Consider the following 9,876-nt stretch of genomic DNA (forward strand, 5'->3'; position numbering starts at 1 on the left):
AAAGCAAGGTGCAAAGGATGGTGTACGATGAAAGTACACCGGTCTATGGTTGCATGAGTCTAGGGAAAGGGATGGCACGAGTCTGGGGGGGAAAGGGATGGTGCCTGTACGCGGGCAAAAGATGAGGTACACATGTACCATTCGGGTCACATGGTTGTCCACGTGACGGCCAGTGGTGGGGACTGTACGCTAGGGCAGTCAGTCTTTGGTCCTTACATGGCCATTGTACCGGTGCCTAGGTATGTGAATGGCATCTTTTTGGGGCGGGGACCTATTTTTGGGGCCTCGGCCTCGATATGCGTGTCGGTGCACTCGACGGCTTACGAAAATTATTTTCGAGCGAAAATGTCCGGGGTGTCTCCCTCGTCATAGGGGTGCAGCCCGTTTGGCAATCGGGCACTCAGATATGCATTTATTAAGGTCATAAATTTATCGTACTTCAACTAAAAATCTACGTAGAGACTTATTCAAGTGTCCCTTTTGAGTGCTATAAAATCCTATCTTAGGGTAAAATCACGCGCAGATTCCAAATTTGGACTCAAATTTTTCATATTCCAAATGGAAATAGCTCAATTATTAAAATGGATGATTTTTACACCATAAAAAAACCATAAATTCATATATTGAATGGACATATATTATTATTAAAAATGGGCATGTTACATCTTTTTCCCCTTAAAGAAATTGAGATGTCCTCATCTCGTCACGTAAGCTGAACTGACCCAAAAATGGTCAAAATTGACTAAACTGATCTGGAAAATTCTAGAAACAGTTTGCTTAGTTAGAGGCTCATTTTTTCCTATAAATAGAAGCCTCCCCTTTGTAAAAGCTTAATGGTGTTTATGCACCCGTTACTCTACTCCTATCTTCCTGAGCCATCTACATTGAATTTTTTAATAATTCAATTGTTTTTTGCCTAATCCTCTCCAAACTGAATTGGTGGCCACTCTTGCTTCAAACAAAAGTAGAACCCTCAATCCCTCAAGCCAAAGAAGAGCTTACAAGCTCCATGTAAGCTAATTTTCTTACTTTGTTTTATAAAAAATCTATGGTTTTCTTGATTTTTTATGTTTTGCAGATGTTTGAATTAAATTCAAATGCTATGCCTTTGATGGAAAGGCCACCCCCTTGTCTTCTTTACATTCCAACCTTTCTTAATCCTAAAAAGATTAACTAAGTGATTAATTAAACTCTTATTGTTTACTCTCTTGAATTTAGGAAATTGTGTAGATTAGAGTTCTATAATTCTAAATTGGGTTAATCAAGTTAAGTAAATGATAGATAAAAATGAGAAATGGTCAGCCATACAAAGGCGGTTATGGCAAAGTTTCCCAGAATTTTGTGAAAAAGAAAGTTTGTTTTTATGTTATTCCAAAAGAGTAATTCCCACCATTTCTGCATCTAAAAGAAATATTCTAATTACTCCATGTACATATTCACCTATGAATATGCATGGATATCACTGATATTAATTATAATTTGATTTTTATGCATAGAACGATGCATAGAGGAATAATTTTTATTACAAGAGTGTTATTCTTATTAAATTTGATTTTTATGCATAGAAAGATGCATAAAGTAATTATTTTTATTTCAAAAGTGTTATTCTTATTAAATTTCATTTTTATGCATAGAAAGATGCATAAAGGAATTATTTTTATTGCAAAAGTGTTATTCTTATTAAATTTGATTTTTATGCATAGAAAGATGCATAAAGGAATTATTTTTATTACAAAAGTGTCATTCTTATTAAATTTGATTTTTATGCATAGAAAGATGCATAAAGGAATTATTTTTATTACAAAAGTGTCATACTTATTAAATTTGATTTTTATGCATGGAAAGATGCATAAAGGAATCATTTTTATTTCAAAAGTGTTATTCTTATTAAATTTATTTTTTATGCATAGAAAGATGCATAAAGGAATTATTTTTATTATAAAAGTGTTATTCTTATAAATTTGATTTTTATGCATAGAAGGATGCATAAAGGAATTATTTTTATTACAAAAGTGTTATTCTTATTAAAATTGATTTTTAGGCGTAGAAAGATGCATAAAGGAAATTTTTTATTATAAAAGCGTTATTCTTATAATAATTGATTTTTATGCATAAAGAGATTCTTTTTATTTTATTAAAATTCTCTTAAATTCTATGTTTAAATTCTATGAGTATTTGATAAATGAATAATTAAATACTCTAAGAGAGAAATTTTTATCGTTTATTTACTCGGATTGTAAAAAGAAAATTCAAGAAATCTATCGAGATCGAAGTATTCAGATAAATGATTAATTTATTTCTCATTGGAATTTGTGACTAATTTAGAAATCAGTTAAGTGAATATTCAAAGAAAGAAATTCAATAAAACAGTAACTGAATTATCAAACCTTTTCGAGAAAGATAGTTCAGAAAAAATCTTATCCGACTCGAAACTTGAATTAGGACTATGACCAAGACCAAACTCTTTCGTCAGTTTCGAGGAAATAAGGTGTGACCAGTTTAGAAAAATACACTCAAAACTCTCGCCAAATCTGAAACTAAGTTTGAGACCCTTCGAATTGATGTGTGGATCAAGGTTATAGAATTCGAGGAATTCTGGTATAAAATTCAAAATTTCGATCAAGAAGTTTTGGGGATACTGATTCAAGAAATACTCCTTGTATTCCAAAGAAATACTCCTTGTATTCCAAAGTAAATACTCCTTGTATTCCAAAGAAATACTCCTTGTATTCCAAAGAAAATCAAACTGGAAACTTGCAGAATTTACCTATCTCATACATATCCACATTCTTTCACATACATCCACATCCATTCTTTCACATACATCCATTCTACGTTACGATCAGCAGGCCAGATTTGAGTTACACTGTTGGCTTAGAGAGCCAGTTTATATGCGGGTTCTGTGCAAACCACATCTGGACAATGTGCGATGCACACTTCGGTATTTGAGGGCCACTGTTGATTATGCATTGTTTTATGCAGCAGGTGTACCATTGGAGTTATATGGGTACATAGATGTAGATTGGGCAAGTAGCATCTCAGACAGGAGATCCACAAGTGGATTTATGTTTTCATTGGGGAGTGGTGCTATGACATGGAGGAGCAAGAAGCAGCCCATAGTTGCCTTGTCGAGTACAAAGGCAGAGCACAGAGGAGCTGCAGTGGCAGTGTGTGAGGTAGCATGGTTACACAAGCTACTTGTTGATTTGGGGTTGCATGTGGAGAGAAAGGTTGTCATATATTGTGACATGTCATATATTGTAACAATCTTAGCAATATACAGTTGGCCAGGAACTCAGTTTTCCATGCGCGGATGAAACACATTGAGGTACATTACCACTTCATTAGGGAGAGAGTCTTGGCAGGCGACATCGACTTGGCCTACGTCAGCACACAGGATCAGGTCACTGACATCTTCACAAAGGCCTTGGGAGCTGAGAAGCTCCACAGATTTTGAGATATGCTTGGAGTTCATGAGCTAGAGTTGAGCTTGAGGGGGAGTGTTGAGATGTCAAGCTCAACATGAGGAGCTGACACTCACGAGGCACCTGCATGAGTGCTCAACATTTACATCACTGGCAGGTTTGGTAGCTGGCACCGACATATCTTCGCCAGAGATTCTACAACTGGACTACACTGACTAGTCCACACCTACCCACTCCTCTTAGCGTGTTCACATTATGGACCGCTTGTATGTACTCTATTATGTGTGTTAGTCACTTTATCTTATTTGTAGACCTCTTTTGTTGTGTGAAGAAGAAGAAGAAGAATTTTTAGCCTCTCACCTTGTGTGTTCTCTTCTAGGGTTTGTGTGAGTGTGTGTGTGCTTGCAAGAGCTCAAGCTCTCTTCTTCCCTACATCTTTTCAAAAAAGGTGTTGCAGAGCGCAAGAATTGTGATATTACTGAGATGCCAAGGAGTTTGCTTAATGGCAAGAATCTACCTAAATCCTTTTTGGTTGAGGTTTGACACATCTATGTCCATTCTTAACAAGAGTGCAACAAAAGGCCATTAAATGGGGGATGTGGCATTCCAACAACAACCACGTAGCTTCCTTTTTCTTCATTATGTAACAAGAAAATCACAAAAGAAACACAACCTCCATATGTAGTATTATGGGCTTCCTCATATTTTAATGGATAGCAGCATGCCCCATTTCGTATGGACATGGATTTTAAAGATGAAGAACAAGAGCATAATGTACCACAAAAAGGTTAGCCATTCCCTAAGTGATACATGAAACTTTTGGATGGAGAGCACAACCTCCAACCATTGAGAATGTGCCTCAAGATGTTCGCAAATCTAGAAGGTTAGAGGAAGAAAAGGATCTTGTGAATTTTTGTCTTATGTCAGCATGCCCCATTTCGTATGGACATGGATTTTAAAGATGAAGAACAAGAGCATAATGTACCACAAAAAGGTTAGCCATTCCCTAAGTGATACATGAAACTTTTGGATGGAGAGCACAACCTCCGACCATTGAGAATGTGCCTCAAGATGTTCGCAAATCTAGAAGGTTAGAGGAAGAAAAGGATCTTGTGAATTTTTGTCTTATGTCAGAGACACTTAAGATTTAGGAGCCTACCAGATTTGTTAAAGCACAAGGGGATTCGAAGCAACCATGCAAGAAGAATATGAATCCATCCTGAAAAACCACACTTGGTACCTTATAGATCATCCTCTAAGGCATAAAGTAATTGGCATTAAGTGGGTTTACAAAGCAAAATACAGATCTAATGGTATTTTGGAAAAGTACAAGGCACGGTTGGTCGCCAAAATTCAAGTTGAGTATTTTGATTTTCAAGAAACTCTTGCTCCTACAACTAGGCTCACCACAATCTACATCGGTCTTGCATTGGCAGTGTAAGGAGGATGGGCTATTCTCCAAATGGATATAAAATCTACTTTCCTCAACGGGAACCTCCAGGAGAAGGTATACATGGAGCAACCACCTAGGTTTGTGGTTCTCAATTTCAAAAGCAGAGTTTGTAGATTACGGAAGGCTGAGTACAAAGCTCCATGTTTTCCATCATGTAAGACATTATGGCTAAGAAGGATTCTACATAGGATATTGGAGTGGCAAAGTTTCAAGGCCATTGCTCAGAATCATGTGTTTCATCCTCGCACAACCAAAGTTTCAAGGCCATTTCTCATAATCATGTGTTTCATCCTCGTACAACACATTGGGATCCATTATCACTTTGTGTGCAAGCTCATCATGTTCAAGGAGGTTGAGATGGCCTATTACCCAATAATAGAGAGCTTTGCATACATCCACACAAAGACTCTTAGCAGGGATCAAATGGAGAAACATCTTCATTGACTCAACATTGGATCACACAGGTAGTTCAGCTTTGCACGTGGACATTGAGGAGGGTTGTTGGATATCAATGCTCCATCCCCTTATTATATTGCCGAGACACTAAGGCACCAGCTAGCTCAGCCTATGAGACTAGATGGTTTAGAAATGGTTTGGATTAGATTTGGCACATTGCCAAATAGACTACATGCTATACTGGACCATTATGAGATAATGGTCCAAACATGGAGTACATAGATTTTACTCTTGGTCCCTGACATTGTGGGGCCCAAACGGGGCCTAAGATGAGCCTAGATGGCTGTAGTAGGGATACTGCTTTTGCAATTTATAGTACATCTTTATGGGCCGAGTCTACACTATAGATAGTGGCACTGACCATAATCGTGGACCTATGTGGTCCATGGTCATCTTTATGGGCCGAGTCTACACTATGGACGATGGCACCAACTATGACTGTGGACCTATGTAGTCATTTCACGGCCGCCCCGTGTATACATGCCTATATAGATACATTGCCAACCCCTTCTCCACACAGTTCTACTAGCTTATAACATCTATCTTAGCAATTACAGATCAGCGATCGAAGCTCCCTTCAAAGGAGCACATGAGTGTGGGGATTTGTTATTTATTGTATCGCTTCAGTAATACAATATTCTTCTCTATCTCTGTTATTGTGCAATTTGAGTTTTAAATTTTTTTGCTTATGAGGCTTCTCTTGTATACACATCGCACGTTGTTTTCTCTTACAATGAGATCCTACAATGGTTGTATATAATCAACTAAGATGAATGGGTTTCTAAAAACCTCTTAAGGTCACAAAGGTACTATGAAGGAATACAAGAGTTATGGATACCTAAGCAAAGGTCAATAAAGAAAGCAAAGGTAGTAGAATTAAGGAAAGCTTATCCTCAACTTCCCCATTCTATAAAGGGTCAGTTCAAGAAAAAACACCAACCGCATGTCAAACCTATTAGGTACACTACTTGCACAAGGATATTATCAAGATGTCACTTTGATATGGATCCCTAGGAGGACACAAAAGTTCTAGGATAAGAAGACTAAAGACACCTTTGGGGCAACAAGGAGGGAGCAACGGTAGCCCAAGAAGACAACGTAAAACATAAGAGAAACTATTGTTGAAAATCCCTTGGAAGCTCAAACGATCTGGAGAAAAAAACCCTAGTGTTAATATGTCAACTAAGCCTAGTGGAAACAAAAGAATGTGACAATCATGTGGAGGTGCCACCTACAAGTGTTTTAGCCACACCAAAACCAAAATAACAATGGAAGTAAACTTAGAATTGGATGCAAGTACAAAACAAACAAAATGAAGTATGGAGCTATACAAGAGCTTGATAAATTGGATGGAGAACGAATTGCAACTTTCGAAGAGTGAACTCAAAATGCTCATGTTGTTATACCCTTTAAGGTGAAAATTAGAGAGTGAGCAGCACTAAACTTCTGCATCAGCTCCAAGTACCAAAAAGCATAAAATTCATTAGCCACCAAGCCACACCTCCATGTGGCCTATCCCAAATTGGGAGTCACCCCCACACATGGCATTTCCACCTCCGTGTGGCCTATCCTAAATTGGGAGTCCCCCCCATATACGGCCTTTCAACCTCAATATGGATCGATGTGGCAACCTCCTAGACATTTCTTTTAACCTAAGGTCTTGCCGTAGGAAAATACTTTGTTCTTGATAATTATGATCCCCACTAAGACTAGAGTAATCACCCACACAAAGGATGTTTCTTATTTCCATTCAAGTTGTAGAAAATGCATGAGCCACCCCCAAGGAACCCAACCTACCTTATCACTGGCCCACATAAGCACACAGTGTAAGCCAAGAAGTTGTGGGCTACATGGAGGGGGTCCCTATTAGTATACACTCAATGCCCGCCTCTCAGCATATATCTCACTTTGGTGTATAATGCACATTTGTTAGGCCCTCATTATGAGGAGTAGCCATGGTGCATATGTCTTTAGTGGGACCCCCGACTTAGACGCCAATGGTGGGCTCATTATTGTGACCATTGATGATAATTAGGAGATGGTCAGGGATACGAGTGTTAGGCTGGGACCCAAGGCATCATCCGAGTGTCGAGGGGTCCCAAGGGGGCTAGCAGCCCCCTTGGTGGGGGTTCAGGGGCGGGACCCCCCAAGGCAACAGTATGAGGAATATTCCCTAGAATATTCCCTCGTCCATCATTATTGGTCGGTGGTCGATGGGCCGCGTTCTTGATACGCGGGCGATAACCGTGTCTATGCAGTATAACTACCCTCGTTGTATATGCGTCTACCACACCACCTACACAGTACTATATATGGACATGGTTGCCATGAGCTAAGGTATCCAATGCTCATGAGTATCCACCCCCTTCTACGCTTAGTACATCCTCCATCGAGAGTCTGTCTAGATTAGCATCTAAGCTCTACTTGAGAGCGCACGGGTGCACAGCACCATCACTTGTACCTCTTTAGTATAATCAAAATTTTTAATTCTCTCCATTGTGTATCTATTGCATTGTCTATTGTACTTTGTCTTGCTATCTCTCTTTCCGTTGTGCCATATTCTTATAGTCCCCACGGGATCTTAAAGACCCTTGTTAGATGGCATCAATGGATAGCATTAATCAAAAATCCGAGCATCTAAGCTCTACTTGAGAGCGCACGGGTGCACAGCACCATCACTTGTACCTCTTTAGTATAATCAAAATATTTAATTCTCTCCATTGTGTATCTATTGCATTGTCTATTGTACTTTGTCTTGCTATCTCTCTTTCCGTTGTGCCATATTCTTATAGTCCCCACGAGATCTTAAAGACCCTTGTTAGATGGCATCAATGGATAGCATTAATCAAAAATCGCGACGCCTTTTTCGACCGTCGAAAAAAGTAAACTAAAGCAAGTAAAGTAAACTACAAAAAATTGGGAAAAAAATCATCTTCATAAATTACTTCCTAGTTTACCAAGCGGGCATAGTTTACTTTCTAGTTTACTTTGTAGTTTACTAAACAGACATAGTTTACTTCCTAAGTTACTCAACACTTTTACAACCCATGGTGGGCACTACGTTAAACAAGTGCACAAGCATAGCCACTCAATGCATCTTCCCCATCAACACCACACTAGCAGGATCCAAGAATCACACTTGGTCTAGTACCATCATGTAGGCCAAGAAGGTGCAAGCCACGGGGAGGGGTTCTTGAGCCTAGATGAACAACACGAGGGCTAATATCCCCAAAAGAGTGCATGTGGACACCAAGGTCCCTTAGCCCTTCCACCTTATATATCCCTTTTTCAAGGTATCACAATTACACACATATTGGATATATCTAGCTTAGTGCAGCTTCCACACCAAAGAGAGGAGGGCAAGTTCCCACAACACATAACAACTACCCCATGCCAGCTTCACATTACCACGAGATGGTATTCTAACCCCTCATCATCAAGCCAATAAAACCTCGTCATCCGCACGTGATACCTTACCACAATACCCTTATCATGTGATTTGCAGCAACTTGTGCATTGCATCACACCTTGCTTGCCCCTCTATTGCTTTTACCGGTGCCAGCTAGATTTACACACCGCTAATTCAACCCATGCCTCTCATCGTCAAGAAATTTCCCCTTCTCACCCCTAGCACCACCAACACCCATCACCTTTCAACACGCACACCCACCTTGCCATTGCCGTGAGGTCCCAATTCACTACCTGTAACATGTCGTTAGTTCACACTATGTCACCTAGAAGGCCTTTCTTTGACTCTTCCTCTTCTCTATTAATGATTAAAAAATTAAAAACTCTCTCCTAAGTTTTGTTCAATGGAGTTGAAAGAGGCGCTTTCTCTCTTTCTCTCTCTCTCTCTCTCTCTCTCTCTCTTCCCATAGTGAAGTTTCTCCTTCACTTAGTTCCTCTCTCTCTAATGTTTTTGACTCGGTCCCAACTCACAACCTCTTGTTATAGGAGCTCCACTTTCCACATGAGATTATCTTGGGGGTGATGGTATCATATATGAGTCCTTTGACTGGTAGGGTTCATGCACCTAGGGGCCTTTCTTAGGTGATGTCATAGCCCTCATTTTGAACAGCTGAGGAACCGCAACGACATCCAAATGCATTATGAATCTAGATCTGCATAGACTTCATACACAATAGACCAGACATGCATAACTCCAATCGAGCTTTGCTTGAAGCTTCAATCCTACATGGAGAGAATCATTGGGAATGGTTTCATTGAGAGGCTCATTTATCTCCATACACACATGCCCCACACCATGAGGATAACCATTTGGCAACACACGAGCTTTAAATCGAAACAAGGAGAGAATGGGACATATATCACACAACATAGATGTTATTTAGTACCAAGGGGATCAAGTCTAAGGAGAATTACATACTTAGATGCTCAGTTTACTATGAGACACACGTATGCTAAAGGGAGACGGCCCTTTCCGCATCACAAAGATCAAAGAAGCGTGGAACTATTCTCATTGAAGTAGTTGAGGCACCATAGAGACAGACTATTAGGGCACCATAGAGATAAGAATATTGA

Source organism: Cibotium barometz, chromosome 2 (assembly GCF_041138505.1).
Source record: "Cibotium barometz isolate CiBa-2024 chromosome 2, ASM4113850v1, whole genome shotgun sequence".
NCBI lineage: Eukaryota > Viridiplantae > Streptophyta > Polypodiopsida > Cyatheales > Cibotiaceae > Cibotium > Cibotium barometz.